Below are 15,203 nucleotides of genomic sequence, written 5' to 3' on the forward strand. Positions count from 1 at the left end.
CTTCAGCATTCAACTTCATACTGTGCTGATTTTATTTTATCATCTTTAAGGTAGCTAACTGTGAATTTCAATTAACATTGTCTTGCTCCTGTGGTACGAGATTAGAATTTTCTGTTGTCTGTACTTTTCCCACTGATTAGTTGCTATGTATACTCCTAGCATTTCTTCCTTCTTCCTCTTTAAGATAATCAATCTTTCCAATCTCTTGGGAAAGCTGTTCTTGTGCCCTGTTCTCCTTACCTGACTTTCAATCCCTCTAGTGAGGCAATATCCTGGTTGAACTGGCGTCTTCTGTACTAAACGCAGCAATCCAGACACAGACAAACCTGCTGAATTATAAGAGCATTATCACTCTTCTTCTCCCTGTATGTATCCTAGCAGCATTTGCTTATTTGGCAGCAGTTGTACACAATTTTTATTCACACTGGCATGATTTAGAAACTTACAAACGATGGATGGCAGGAAAATGTATATTTATCAATATTAGAGTCTCTCTGCAATACACTGCTATCCATTTATTATGTTCTGCAGTTGTTCACATCTTTCTAGACCCAATCAGCTTATCTGCTAATTTGAGGTAGACAACTGGCTCAGACTGCACTGGTAGGGGAGGGAACAGAGGATTCAGGCTCAGCTCCTAGGGGCAGTCCCAGAACCATGTCTACCTGGCAAGAGAGGTGGAAAGAAAATGATAGAGAGTAATGGGCAGAAGCAGTCACATGCCAGGGAAAAACCTTGACAGTATACATCACGCTTTCTCCTTGTGAAGATAGGACAGGAAAGCTACATCTATTATATAAGTGTAGGAGGACACAAGACAACTCTTTCCTCAGGTATGGAAAAATACAACATTCAAATATGTGAAACCATGCAGTATATTACAATGCAGCTTTGTAAAGACGACTGCTACCCATCCATCAAACAAATAAAGCTTGCAGCAGCTTCAGTTCATTTACCTAGTCATTGCCTTATAGGTAATTTCTACTTCGCAATAAGGGAAAGCTTCCAGTTCATGGCAAAAGCATCAAACATTATTAAAACCTCTCTGCTGGCACCTTGTTACTAGCTTACTTTGGTGCCTTATTTTTCTCTAGAGGCTTACAAGAAGAGTCCTTTGCAATTCCTGTCCAGATGCTGTCTCAGCTTGCATTCTCCCGATCTTTACTGCTGCCATTCATAGGGGAATTACCAGTATTATTTTGAAAGAAACAGAATTCAGGTTGTGAAATAAAATCAGCTCTAAAGATCTGCTCCTCTGCTTTGCAGCCCCTCACATTTAAATCTTATTCCAAGCTAATACAAAAGGCAACATCCTGAAGTTCAAAAATATTAAGTTCTTACTAGGTCATGCTATTGGACATGGTGATCACAGTATTTATATATAGAGGTGTCAGTATTTATATTCACAAAAGTCAGGGATTCGAGACAGAGTTCTTTCAAAGCAAGGACTTTCAATGTCATTGCTGATTTAACTACTGATCAGTTGTACACGATCACTGGAAAAAGCTGATCACCTTGCCCCATCCTGAATAAAGACAAGGCTCCTTACTAGGGACCCTCCTTTCAGTAAGCTCCCACACCAGCCTGCCCAAATTCAGACAGGTGAGGATTCTTGAATTCATATAAAAGAACACTGACAGCTGACAGGTATGGAGATTACAACAGATGTGAAGTATTTATAACACTTACCACAGAGCCAGCCTACAACAGCAGCCCAGAACATGTGCAGGTATGAAGAACACATTGCCCACTATGCTACACCATCAGCGTATGCTGCAGGTGCTGTACCACCCCATCCCTATCACGGTCAGGATCGTGCTATGCCTGTTAGCACTATAAATAAATCAGGCAATCCTCTTTAAAGAACAGTAAAGATCTGGAGAGTAAAGACATAGAGAGACTAAGCTAATAACAAGAGGATGATTTCTTTTTAGGAAAGGGTAACTTGGTGTGAACCCAGACAACTACTTATCACCAAGCTTTGAGTCAAGTAATATTTTCACAGTGGCCTGAAGTTACCTGCAGAGGAGTTGCACGCACATGAACACAGCTTATACACCACTTCATGTGGTGTACTTCCACATACTTTGTGTACTTTCATGATGTTGCCTTCCAACAGGGTACTATTAATTAGCATAAGAATGGACAGTGCAAACAAAGGTGTCTGAAATAATGACTTTGGGCTGTTTGAGGACCAATGGAAGCAGCGGATGACAGCAGATTGAAGCAGACTAGATCTATCACTGACCTTGGCAGAGGACACCAGATTTTAAATGGTTATACAAGGTAGAATACAGCTAGAGACCACCCATTGGGCAAGTAAATCCTTGTGCTATTAGTTAAAGCGTAAAATCAGCTCACAGCATCTGCCAGGGAAAAAGATGAGTTAAGATGGGGTAAAAGTAGTAAATAAGGGAAGGGTCCTCTTTAATCCTGCTGCCTTGCAGGCTCAGCACTGTCTGAAAAGTTAAATCAGGTTTGTAATTCTGGCTCAGCTATTCACAGGTCAGACAGGATTGCTTCTTACACAGAGGGCAGGGAGTGGAGGAACAGCTTTCCTTGCAGACAGTTAAGCTACTATGCAAAAAGTATATGCTGAGACGATACATCCAGTTACCTCAAGCCATGAGATATGCTTCCCACAAACTAAACCCCACTTTTTTGGTTTCAAAATCCATGCATGTGCTGCTGTGTCAAGCGGTTCCTCCTCCCACTCTCCTGTTCTGGTATCTTGAGACATGCTGAAAACATCCAGGTGGCATGACCTGGCAGTCCAGTAAGTCTCTTCCACATGTCAGATTATCTAATACAAGTGAATTGTGTCTTCTTATCAAACACACAGAGTAAGCTTTGGAGGGATATGTGCAATTTGTAAAGAAATGTAAATCATTAACAATCTGCAGCAAGTTAAGCAGTTTACTTAAGCAAACATGTCCCAAGTACTGAGCATCCTGAGGAAGGCAGTGCACATGGAGGGCAGTATTTTAATAATTTACTCAGAGGCCAGTGGCAGGTAACAATTTTTATAATAGATTTTTATTTCAGTTGGAGGGGAGGATGGAGAAGAGATTAGACAGAGCTGCCCTATCCTGTGAACAGGATCTGGCCCCTAAAACAGATCAGCTGGACAGATTGCCCTAAATAATAAACAGGAACAGCAAATTCACAAGGAAGACCTGACACAGTTACAACCTTGAATACAGCAGTGAACAAATGGGTTGCTTTGAAAACACACACGAATTTTTATCATCTGCACTGTACCGTAGAAATAAATGCAAACTAGCAAGTGTTCTTAGAAATGCAACAATCAGATAATTTCACAAATGCATCTTTTTCCTGCTGACACTGCACCTTTAAAATTCTTGCTTCACTCACACAAGTCTGAAAGATCAAGGTTTATCTTTGCTTTTCCCACTCGCTTTTTTTTTTTTTTTTTTTTTTGGCCAGAGGACCGAATGGTTTTGTTTAATCAGTTTTTGAAAGGAAAGTATTTCTGTAGAAGGAAACAAAAGTTCATGGTGTGGCAGCTACATGCTAATTAGAAGCCACGGAATGCCCAGGATCTACATCCTAGCTTTCCCAGTGATCAAGTAACCCCTACTTAAGACACAGGAACCAAAGACAACAGTTCCAAATCATGCACTTAAAATCTTAAATACACTTTTCTGTACTCTCATCAGTTCTCCCAGTCATCCCACACTGTCTGCTCTGCTGGCACCCTTCATTTTTATGCACATTTCAACCATGCTATTTCTCTCCCCAGAGTTTTGGCTCCAGCAAGAGCTGACAGTGATTTACAAGTCCTGCTAGACTTGGCCTTTTAAAAATACCATCAAGAACATAAGCTTCAGATGTGTATGTATCTGTAAGAAAGGTAAAGGTATTCCCTCCGCATCCCAGTCCTCTTGTATGTGGAGACATCCATTAACCAGTAGGTACCAGACTACCAAGGTCACTTCTCCTTGACAGTAGCAAGCCTTCAGCATTTGTGCACCCCGAAGCAACTGCAGAGGTAGTCCACATACCTGCTCAAGCAGCTGTTGTCCCCTTCCTCACCAAGTCACTTGTGGCTTTGGAGCAATAAGGCAAAGGCAAATATTGCCATTCCATCCACCTCACTGCAAAGGAAAGAATCTCTTCCCATTTCTCTACTGCACGTAGCATCCCAGCCCACTCCCCATTGCCTGAGAGGTATCACACATTCACCATTTCTCTATTATTCAAAACAAGTGAATGCATTTAAATAATACTTAAACAGGTTAAAAAAAAAAAATCCAGTAATAAACTGGGAATTACTATGGACTGCTACTGGAACACAGAAGGATACAGCAGCTACTTAACGTTTTCAGAAGGCAACATCTGGCAGACAAAAACAGCTAAACACACCAAACACCTTTCACCTCACCAACACACAAGGTGCTTTTAACCAGATCTCCGGTGCCAGTGTTTTTCCCAATCCAAGCTGCCCCATTTCACTTTCAACTCAGATGACTGCTGGATATTGGTATTTAACTGCATTCAGCATTAGCAAGGATGTGCAGCTGCTCTGAGTTCAAGCACGAAGGAGACAGCCTGCCTTTTTTGAATTCCAAATTGATAAGAGGAGGTCACTGAAATAATTAATAAACAGGAAGGTGAGGAAAGGAGAGAGTCAGTTGAGAGGAGCTGTGAGAGATAAAACATGAATGGGAAGAATAAGCAGCAGGGAACAGGTTATAATGTACAACCAACACCAAGCCTGCAGTAAGGATGGCAGCAAGCATCTGGTTCAGTAACAGCCAGACAAGAAAACTGAAACAGCGTTGTGTTTTGGTAATAACAGATCTATCCAACCGGAGGCAACAGGCTGAAGACAAGCCTTTCAAACCTCAAGACCCTTCCTGCACCCCAGTTCCTCTTGTATCAAAGCAGCTTTGTGCATGAGGTTACCAAAAGGAAGGGAGAAGTCCAGCTCCACATTTTGCATTTATGAAGCAGCCTGCTGGTGACAGACACGGTAATGCAAACTCTTCCAGCTGCACTCAACAGCTAAGCATTTCCCTGCATGCAGCCTCCAAATATGTAACGCGGAAAGTATTTCCCACATTAAGGCTTCTCCAGACAGTGCATTTGCATTTGTCTCAGTACCTCACAGATACAAAGTTCTTGCTCTGCCACTTAGGACACTAAATCCACTAGGCTGTATCAGTTTTCTCTCTTAAGAGACACCAGATTTTTTTTGTTTTGTTTGTTTTTTTGGCATTTAAGACAAACAGATGTTCATTATCTATCATTGCAAACTAAGCATAGAGGAAAACAATAGTTTGAAAAAGGAAGTCATGACCAACACAGACTATCTGAATTCAATTTCAAGTGGTCTTTTCCCAACTACATAATCCTAAATTCCTACTCTCATTTTTTTTCCCCCTACTTGAGTCAAGTTACTACCGGGTCTCAAGAATAAAACATCTTTTCTGTTCAAAGCAGCTTAGCTTTTGACTAAACACACAGAATCAAACTTGGTCCTGTTCAGGAAATATTTACAAAATATGAATATTAGTCAAAAATAAAAGCTATGTGTTTGAGATGCTTCTAAATCAATCCTGGACAGGTAGACAAAGCAGCACCACGACCCAGCTCCAAAGGAGAACTTAAGGACAGTGACACCAAATGCCAGTAGATCTAAGGTAAGCGCACAGGTCTGGAAGTACTGCTCCCATTAACAAGGCAGGTGCTGAAAAATGGGACTCTCATTAAACATGGCAATTCAAGCCAATCAACACAAAATGCCCAAAAGATGTGTGAAATCCTGTACCTGCCTCAGTCCCTGACAGTCTCCTGCAATCCTATCATGGACTATGGAAGCGCCTGCATCCCAAACTCTTGTTTCATGACACCCGTTTTTACCCCATAACAGCTTAGCTGCAAAAGGACTCAACTAGGAGGACAAGGCAAGCTACATGAACTCCTCAGCATGTGGGGACAGACCCCACCCTCCCCAGAAACTCATCTGAAACATTAGTCTGGTGGGAAGAAGATAGCATCAACTGTTTGTTTAATTAAGTCCCCTGGTAGGATGGACATTAGCCTGGCCATTTTCTCCCCATGAGATTCAGAAGCCACCTGTACCTGCTAAGTTCTTACAACAGCAACTCACCACTATACAAACTTACCAAAGATGTAACAGTTAAGTTTTTACAGAGCATCAAGCCTGGATACACACCAATTGAACAAGAATTAAACTTCTCTGCAAGGCAGGATGATAATCACACATTCTTCCCAGTCTTTCCCTCTACAAATGAGCTGTCCATTTCAACTTTCAGCTTCAGCAGCTGACATATTTCCCCCCAATTGCCTAATTTTTTCAGATAATACATAACCATAACACATTGCCAAATGTGACACTGGCAACACCAGTGTCACTCCAATCTGTGATTTCCAGAAACAATATCAATTCAGTTACGTAGGAGGAAGGAGAGCCAAGTTAGACATCTTGTTCTGTTTGTTTTTAATGTTACTTCTGCATAATTGATAGCTATTCATAATTTAATTTTATTTGATTCCAAATCTGCTTCTTTCTTAGTATCTGGTTAAAATTGTTTTTTTCCACAAGTTTTTATGCAATGGAGGCCAAGAAAAATTTCTGTTGGTTTCCAGAGTAAGAAAATGCAATCTCGTGGTACAGCAAAAGCAGCAGATTTTATAGAAAAATACTAAAGACTGCTTTAAAACCCTTATGTTCTGGGTATTCAAGGGTCATACAATTCTAAGGAAATTTTGTTGCTTTCTTGATCCTCTGATCTTGGACTTTAAAAAGGCAATCATAATCTTATAAACATCTGGGCTAAAAGCTGAGCTAAAATAATCTGACACAATTTCCTCAGTATTGGAACTGTACCAGAGAACAATTTCAGACCAACCAACCTGAGAACAGTTAAAGTGGTATTCAAAACTAAACAAGAAGCTTCCATAGTAAAGGGAATAAACAAAAAAAAGGCTCCTACAACAAGATACTCCACACAAGAAACCCAAACTCGAATATATCTAAATTCCCTCACAATCCAGGAGGGAACAATAATGTGCCATGAAAGATGAGGAAAGCCCAACACTACTTGCCACAGGAAAGCCTGGCTCCAAGACACGAAACCCAGCTTCGCAGCTTGGGCCAGGCTCAGGAGCAACAGGAGAATGCAACTGCCACGGGGCAGCACCATGTCAAAGAGTGTCCAAAGAATGATGCTACATCCAGCATGTTATTTTCTGACTCTACTGCTGCCCCATCGCAATTCCTGTGGCAGTGACAGCTAAGGGACACCCGTCATCCTCCTGCCTACCACTGCAGCTGTAGATGCACTCCTCCAGTAATGCAAGTATCAGCTGCAGTTCTGAAGCACTCCTCTGATGCTGCTCACAATGAGGTCATCAGCAAAACTTTGAAAAGACACTAGAGCAAGATGAAACCAACCATGATAATTTTAGTGTTTGTTCATATATTAAAGCGAAAGTGAATTCCTACTTCTTCCCAACAGGAGGCACATCAGCTAGTAAAGAGGACGGGAGAAGGGGGGGTGGGGGGAGAAGACTGAAATAAATAGTGTGAATCCTCATCCATATACCCAAATGGGAACAGTTTGTACAAAAATAAGCTATGTAAGACTACAGAAGAGAGACTTTCTCTCCACAAGCCTTTGCCCCAATGACATGTGTAACTTCTATTACATTATCAGTGGCAGGCAAACTGGACAAGGCAGAAAGATCTACGCAATAGTTACAGAACAAACATCTCTAATTGTACAGTGCTTTCTATTGCAAATGTGCTTTGAAGATTAATTTTTGTACCTGAAGTTTCCTGTGCTTTTCTCAGGTAGAGAAGTTCACAAGCTACTGAAGTAGCACGCTTCCTCTTCTTGGTTCCTTTGTGGCATCACCAACTTTACTAGGAAATGAAAGTTTCTTATCTTCTGTCCACCTTGAAGTTTTCATACAACCTACATATTATGTTAGAGTTTTCTGTAGTTATTTGACAGCAACACCAAAGATCTTATGGAAGCCTTGGTTACAAGAAAAGATGTATGGGTGGAAAACAATGCTTGCAGTAAGGTCTGTGGTAACTGTGTGCCTAACTTATTTCAAGTATTTTAGGGCCTGAAAGGAGCAGAAATGTCATTTTTACAACCAAAGGTCTTTTCAAAGATTAAAAGCTTAAAGCCTCTCTGTATAGGGTCTCTGGACTTCCTGATCTTCTCCAAGCTTTGCTCTACATTTGGATCATCCCGATGAAGAATTCCCTCTTCAGCACATAACACCCAATTGTATACATGCTTCAAAGGGGTAGTGTTTAGTAGCTTATATTTCAAAACTGATCATTACTACAGCTTAGCACTGTTCTATGACTTCAAAAATACAGGACCAAAGCTTTGACTTGACCTGAAAAGTGGAGGTACTGTCATGCTTCTCAGAACCGAAGCCTGGGCTCTTCTACTGGCAGCCCACAGAGCTGTACCAGTGTGGCTGCAATGACACCAAGTCCGCTGTAAGGGGATGCCACCCCAGGATGGAGGCATGTAAAGAAGCATTCAAGTCCTGTCTCCCAAACCTACAGGACATAATGAAGCAATACTCTGCTCAAATCAGTCAAAGATACTTCCCTGGGTGTCAGAAGCAAAGGCTCATGGAGACAAACGGTCTTGACGACTGTTGAGGCATGTGAGATGTACTCACACAGGTTACAGGTCCAGTGTTTGGGCCTCTGGTGGTGCAGCAAGTGAACACAGGGGTCTGACTGGAGGACTTGGCCACAGAGGCCATAAGTGCCACCTCAGTGCTCCAGCTGGGTTCCAGCCCTGGCTGCAGCCTGGGTTGCTAGCCAATGTCGCACACAGGAATTTGGCAGCATGCACACTTCTGCTCAGTGTTGCAGCCCCAGGAGACCTGTCCTCCCCCAGACATCTGGTTGAAGTTAGTCTTAAGAATCTCAAACTATTTTTGGTCTCAAATTCAGGCTTTTAAAACCCGTTGTTACAGATCTTAAACCAGTAGAAATGTTTACAGGCAGACCAGTTTTAAGGGATGTGTCTTGTTTAAACCAGCAGCTTAGTTTGTTGCCTATTTGGTGAGGCTTTTCAAAAATCACAGAACCAATTTTCCCGTAGGCAATCTGCCACCCCACCAGCAGGGACAGCCATATGATCTGGGTGCCCAGGAGATGTGAAACACACCAAGATTAGTAAATGACATGAGCCTGGGGCCAGTATCTGGCAGCAAGGCCACGTGTCATAGGAACCAGCAGCTGCATCCAGGCTGTGTACTGGGAACGGTCCCTGGTCCAAGTGACTCCCAAACTGTGTCTGGGGACTGTTTGATGCTGTGTGAATTGGCTCATGGCAAGAACAATGCCTGGTACAAACACACATACAGTACAGCCAGCCAGGTCTCTGTGCTTGAAAACATACCCTCATGCTATTTAATTTGTTAGAAATACAGTCATTATAGCAACTGGCCCTGGGCTCAGCTGCCAGTTTCTCTCAGCTGGTTCATGCAGTCATAGAAAAGAGGAAACAATATTGATCCCAGTGAAGTCTGCCTTACATACACCACCCTCTGCAATACTGAGCTTCTTTAGAAGAAATGGAAAATCAGAACAGCAATGGGTTTGCTGTCTGCTCACAAGAGCTCCCCTTTCTTGCTACATTGTAAACTGCCGTAATATCTCAAGGTGGTCAATATTTTCCCACTTTCTCTCCTTCATCTTTATTAGTCTGAGGCCAGTGTAAAGGCATTGGCCAATAACTGACTAAACAGCAATTTCTGGCTTAGAGTCATCACACACAGCAATAAAGGGAAATCAAGCTCAAAACAAAAAGATGACCATTCGCCAGGATAATGCTTCAGACTATCACAATGGCTGGCTTGCAAATTAGGAGCCTGCCTGCAAAACACAGGCAGTATCCTTTATTTCTGGAAAAATACCATTGGGCCTGGTGTGTCAATACATGCACACACACCACTTTTTGAAACCACCATCTGCACTTTTTAATCCACATGCAAAACGCTCAAACACAGATCACTAAGCAATTACCCATGTCATTTGCTTTTTCCGCATCCAAAATTTTTCAAAATGGTTATCAACTTCTCCCATACCACTTTGTATACAAAACACTTGCCTACATAGTGAACAGTCCAGGTTTTGTGATGAAGAGCTGAATACCAATTACACCTGTTTCTAGAAGAATCTGGCTCCAATCCATGTAAAAATGTCTGTTCATGTCAAAAAGTGCACATGCACACAAGCTCAGTTTTAGAGCAAAGGAAAAAAGTACAGGAGACACCGACCGAAGCAGACCAAGCTGTTTGTTAGGTTTACCCAGGCTTCCTGGTGGTGACCTCAACATTTTCAGTCCTTGGGCCATTTATTCGGACCTGTTGACACCTTGCAAAAAGCAGACAACAATGTTAATTCCTGATTCCTCAAAAAAGTTTTTAAGTTAGCATGTTTTTAGGAGGATAAATATAAGCTGTGACCAAACAGATGCTATGGATGACACTAGTTGGGGATGGAGACTTCTTCACTTGGTTTCTTGTCAATGAAAATTTATTAAGGAAATCCTCACCAACCTTATCTCTTACCTACCAAAGAACTTACTGGGGAGGAGAGAAAGAAGGAGTAAAGGGACCCTAAATCACAGAGAAGCTTTTAGAATTGAGATAAAGTTCATGCATATTCAGGTACTACAGCATGCAAATTTTTTTAACACAATCAGTACATTCATAACTCCCTTTCCCTGCTACCTTCCTCTAGTATCTAACATGGGTTAGCCACAGTACCTGAGGAAAAGTTAACTGCTAGAAACTTAATGACCATGACCACCAGCATTTATAGCATTTCTTGTTTAACAAAAATCCCTACCTTTGCTTTTAGTCTTCTGCTCCAAAACCACCACTTTGGAACTGAATTAGTGGTACAAGCTACTGTAGGATTTCCTACCTTCCCGCTGGTCATGTGCTCCAAACCATACTAGCAGCCATAAAGAGCACACAAAAGGGAAGGTGAGATTTCAAACAACAGAGGTCCCAAACGTCCTCCAGAGCAAAGTCCACAGCTGTGCAGCCCACAGAAACCCTGCCTGCAGCAAGGCTGAGAGCATGTCTCTACAACAGCCTGTCACACTCAATAGGGCTCCTCATCTGCCAGTGCTTTGCAGCCCAGGCTGCCATGGGACTCCAAGCACCGCAGCAAGCTTTCCAGAATTTTATGTGCTTTTGCTTTTAGGCTACAAAAAAAACCCTAGCAACAACAGGTATCAGAATGTGAACCTGGAAATTCAGTGTTTGTATGGCTCTGAGCTGATGTCCCTGCTGGACGTCCAGCAAGATCATTTACCAGTTCATATTTTGAAAGCACAATGATGGATTCCTCTATTCCCATTCATTTACTGGCAGTTGCAGAGGTTAGCAAGAAGAGTTTTGATTACGAAGTCTGATTCATTTCCTGAAGGGAGGAGACTGCACTCCTCTTCAGAAATGGAGTAGTGCCTATATGTTGTATGACCAGCCCCAGCTACATTACGCAGTGTCAAGCACAGTGGTCTACCACCCATTGCAGCCGATACACTTAAGCTAGCTGCTTCCCCTGCCTGAAGAAATCCAGCATACATCCACTCTTAGCCAGCAATGGCAGCTATTGTAGTCTCAGGAACTTCTATTACTCTTGACATCAGATGCAATACAACGTAGAAAACATGAGGTAATATTAGACAGGCTTTTGCTTGTCAAACAGCACTAAAAGCCTCTGCTGCCAAAGCAGCACACAAAACAGTCGAGGTAAGGCTCTGGTAGACCTGACAGGCACTTTTGGAACTTAATTACAGTTATTCTGACTGAATGGGACATAAAAAAGGGCTCAGCAGAAGACAATAAAATGCATCATTTCACTGCAGCAAGAAGTATCAACTTCTTAATTGCAGTAATTGAATAACTTTAGTCCAGGCCTAGGGTACAAAAAGACCAAAGGTGTTGATTTTGACTTGGCAGGTACGTTACCTTCTCACTTTCCTCCCTCATCACAATAAATGTTGAGCCAGCTTGCATCTTCTCTTCCCCATGTTAGTACTACTGCACTGCCCTACTTTAATCTCTGTTTTTTATCAGTGTCTGCTCCTGTCTGTGTGTGTAAACTGTTACCATGGCATATTAAAAGCATAGAGATCATTCATGTCTAGAAGGCAAATGCAGGGCTTTTCAGCGAAAGCCCTTTCATCTGCTCTCAAGCTTCTGGCTGGCAGAAAGCAGGCTACACGAAGGCTGCTGCCTCACGAGTTTGAGGCAATGGGACCAACAGGACAAGAGCAGGCACAAGAGCTGTGTGCCTGACATTGGAGAACAGCACAGGCATGAGCTTTGCTATTGGACTTCCAGTAACTACCCAAGTGCAATCAGCCTTTGACAACAGCTTATTGCTGGTGGAGTTGCCGAAATGGCCAGTGACAAAGGCATGATTCATAAGTCCAGCCAAGACACCATGTAGAGGATCTGCCCTGGCACCAGAACACTGCAGCTGCCTTAGGTCATCCCTGCATGCAGTGGGACCTAGGCTGGACCACAGGCTATGTCCTTACCATCAAAGCAGAAAGCATCTCCTTGGAAATCTACATTCATTCTATCCCATGCACATGGTGCTGCAAAACAGGAGGCCTTCACAATGCCAATTTGAACCACTCCTTGGATGACTCCATAGCCCACAGCTGCTCTGGCAAAACACAGAGCTCAGAGGGGGAACAGAATTTCTCAGGATTGAACAGGAGTAGAGTAGGGGAACGAGAAGATACAGCTTAATAACACTGAGGATCAAGAAGAAAATATGTAAAGGATAAATCGGCACATAAGCCAAATGAGTGCAAGCTAGTTACAAATAAAATGCAAGCCATTGTTTCCAGTTCCACAGCACAGACACCTGAAGTGTCCAACAAACATAAAGGAAGCAAAATAATGAGGACCTGTCTCTTAAAAGTGATTACATTACATGGTTTTCTGAGATAAGGGACAATTGTATTAAATGAAAAGGCAAACCCTTCTGGATCTTTGTGTAATAAACTGGCCTAGAAACATGCATATAAACAAATACCTTGGAGAATAGGGTTCAACACTTGACCTTGCAGTTGTCAGCTGACATCTGCAAGGAAAGAAACCCCAGTGTAGATGTTCTCAGAGAAGCATCCAAATCTGAGGAGACATCTATAAGATAAGCTTTGCTGTACTGCTTCAGAAAGGCTAAACAGCAACAAGAAGGAAAGCATCAGAACAGACTAATTTTCAGTGCTCTCCTGCTTCATCTTATCTTGCATCACAGTAAACCTACTGAATTTCCTCTTTCAGTCACTGTCTGTTTTTTATTCCAAGCCACAGATAAGCTAAATAGTGTGGAAGTCATATAGGTACCAACAGGCTCTATCTAAATCTTGAAACGATTGTACCAGGAGGAGAAGTACCACTGCTCTAAATCAACACTATAACTCTCTCTCATGTCCCTTCTTCTACCATACCTTAGCTTGCATAAACGCAATTTTTTGCTGTACCGTATTACCTTTTAAACTAAAGTAAAAGCTTTAGTACCAACTCATTATTAGACTTACAGCAACTTCTAAAAAAAGCAAACCTGTTTACTTTAAGACCCTAAATTACTCCACAAGGTAGATGCAGCACTTGCTTAAGAATACAATTAAGCCTTTATTTGCTATTATAAGTGAATTTGAATCTGAGGGTAAATTTATCAAATTTGCATTCACTGCTGGAGGTGCAAAATCTCATTATCTGTCATGTTGTAAACATAGTCAAGGATCTTCTCTCCATATCTGTTCAAAACAGGGCACTATATTTGCTCTATCACCTGAATCCAGATAATTCTAATCAAGATAATTCAATCTGGTGGCAAAATAAGCCAATTCACATTAGGACAGCCTTTTCCCAGATTTGTCTCCATGGGACTCAACTCCTAAGGAAACCGTGATTACAGACTTGTAAAGGTCAAAAGCATTGCCTTCTGGGGCTGATCAATCGCTACCATTATTTCAAAAACCTGCTAAGAACATCGATCTTTTACCTCACACTAAGAGGGAATGGTACAGGATGTGAAGAATAAAAGACAACATTAGATCAAACTTCTTGGTAAACTTGGCAGCAGAACAGCAGTGCTTTTCTACCCAGAACTGTGCTTTGGCATCGCCTTTGATTCAGTGCTCAAAACCTTAAGAGTTCCCTGAAAAATCTTAAATTAAGTGGTGAATGCACATGGTACGATAAGCAAAGCCCATATGCTCAAAGTCTGGCCAAGGTTAGTTACACAATGCTTTTTCCTGCAGCCTGGATAAGAGAAAAATTAAAACACCACTTTTTTTTTAACCCAGCCTTCACAACTGTTCTCCCACTCATGAGGATGAAGGCTGCATTTTGTCCATCTAAAATTTCAGCACAGTCTAATTTGCAAAATATATGACCTGCTTTCTGATAGCCAAATATCATTTTGACCATTATTTATGTGCAGTTTCAAGCCATCAGGCACACAGACTGTGACATATAAAGAACCCCGAGAGATGCATATGGGTTTGTGATTATGTAGAGCTCCTTCCCTGGAGGGCTGCCTGGTAAACTTGTCCTCTCCTGCTTCTCCTTTTATGAAATTGTCCTTTTCCTTCTCCGGGCTTGCTCCAGCCACTCACCCAACCTGCTTGCTGGGGTACTTGCTGTTCCTGTGCGGATGTTTGTTTTAAAGTTTTCCCATTTACTTCATTTCATACTTCACCTCATGAAAGCATAAAGAAGGAAGTTTTTATTTTCTCTTTCCTAACATGACCCATGCAGGACAAGGCTCTGCTGAACAGGATGTGTCCTGCTGTGTGTGGCTATTCTCAGCACCCCATGGCCATGGCTCCCATCCCCTCCCATGGTGCCCTATCGCAGCCTGCCACATCCTGCAGAGCCACGGCTGCATCCATCACTTCCTCACACCATATGCAGAAGGAAAACCACTATGGTTTTTCTTGCTCTTGTCTTTGCAACAGACTATGCTAAGGACTACTGTAATGCCCATCAAATCCCTGGGCAAATACGGGCAGATACTGGCAGAGTTCAACATAAAACCACTTGTATTTGACAGGTGAATGACAAAAGCACCATATTCAAGGCAATTAAACATGGCTTCTGAGTTGCTTTTATTCAAATGGTCTTCCAAC

The 15,203-nt window shown here is 42.1% G+C and overlaps 1 protein-coding gene and 1 long non-coding RNA gene across 2 annotated transcripts in view; one reads left to right on the plus strand and one right to left on the minus strand.

Annotated features, from left to right (window-relative positions):
- Positions 1 to 15,203, minus strand: part of WDFY2 (WD repeat and FYVE domain containing 2) — a 68,336-nt gene that overhangs the window by 45,776 nt on the left and 7,357 nt on the right. The window lies entirely within an intron of this gene.
- LOC130144227 (uncharacterized) overlaps positions 1 to 15,203 on the plus strand; it is a 38,913-nt gene that overhangs the window by 22,442 nt on the left and 1,268 nt on the right. The gene's annotated exons all lie outside the window — the stretch shown is intronic.

The sequence above is a fragment of the Falco biarmicus genome, chromosome 2, assembly GCF_023638135.1.
Source record: "Falco biarmicus isolate bFalBia1 chromosome 2, bFalBia1.pri, whole genome shotgun sequence".
In the NCBI taxonomy this organism is placed as follows: Eukaryota; Metazoa; Chordata; class Aves; order Falconiformes; family Falconidae; genus Falco; species Falco biarmicus.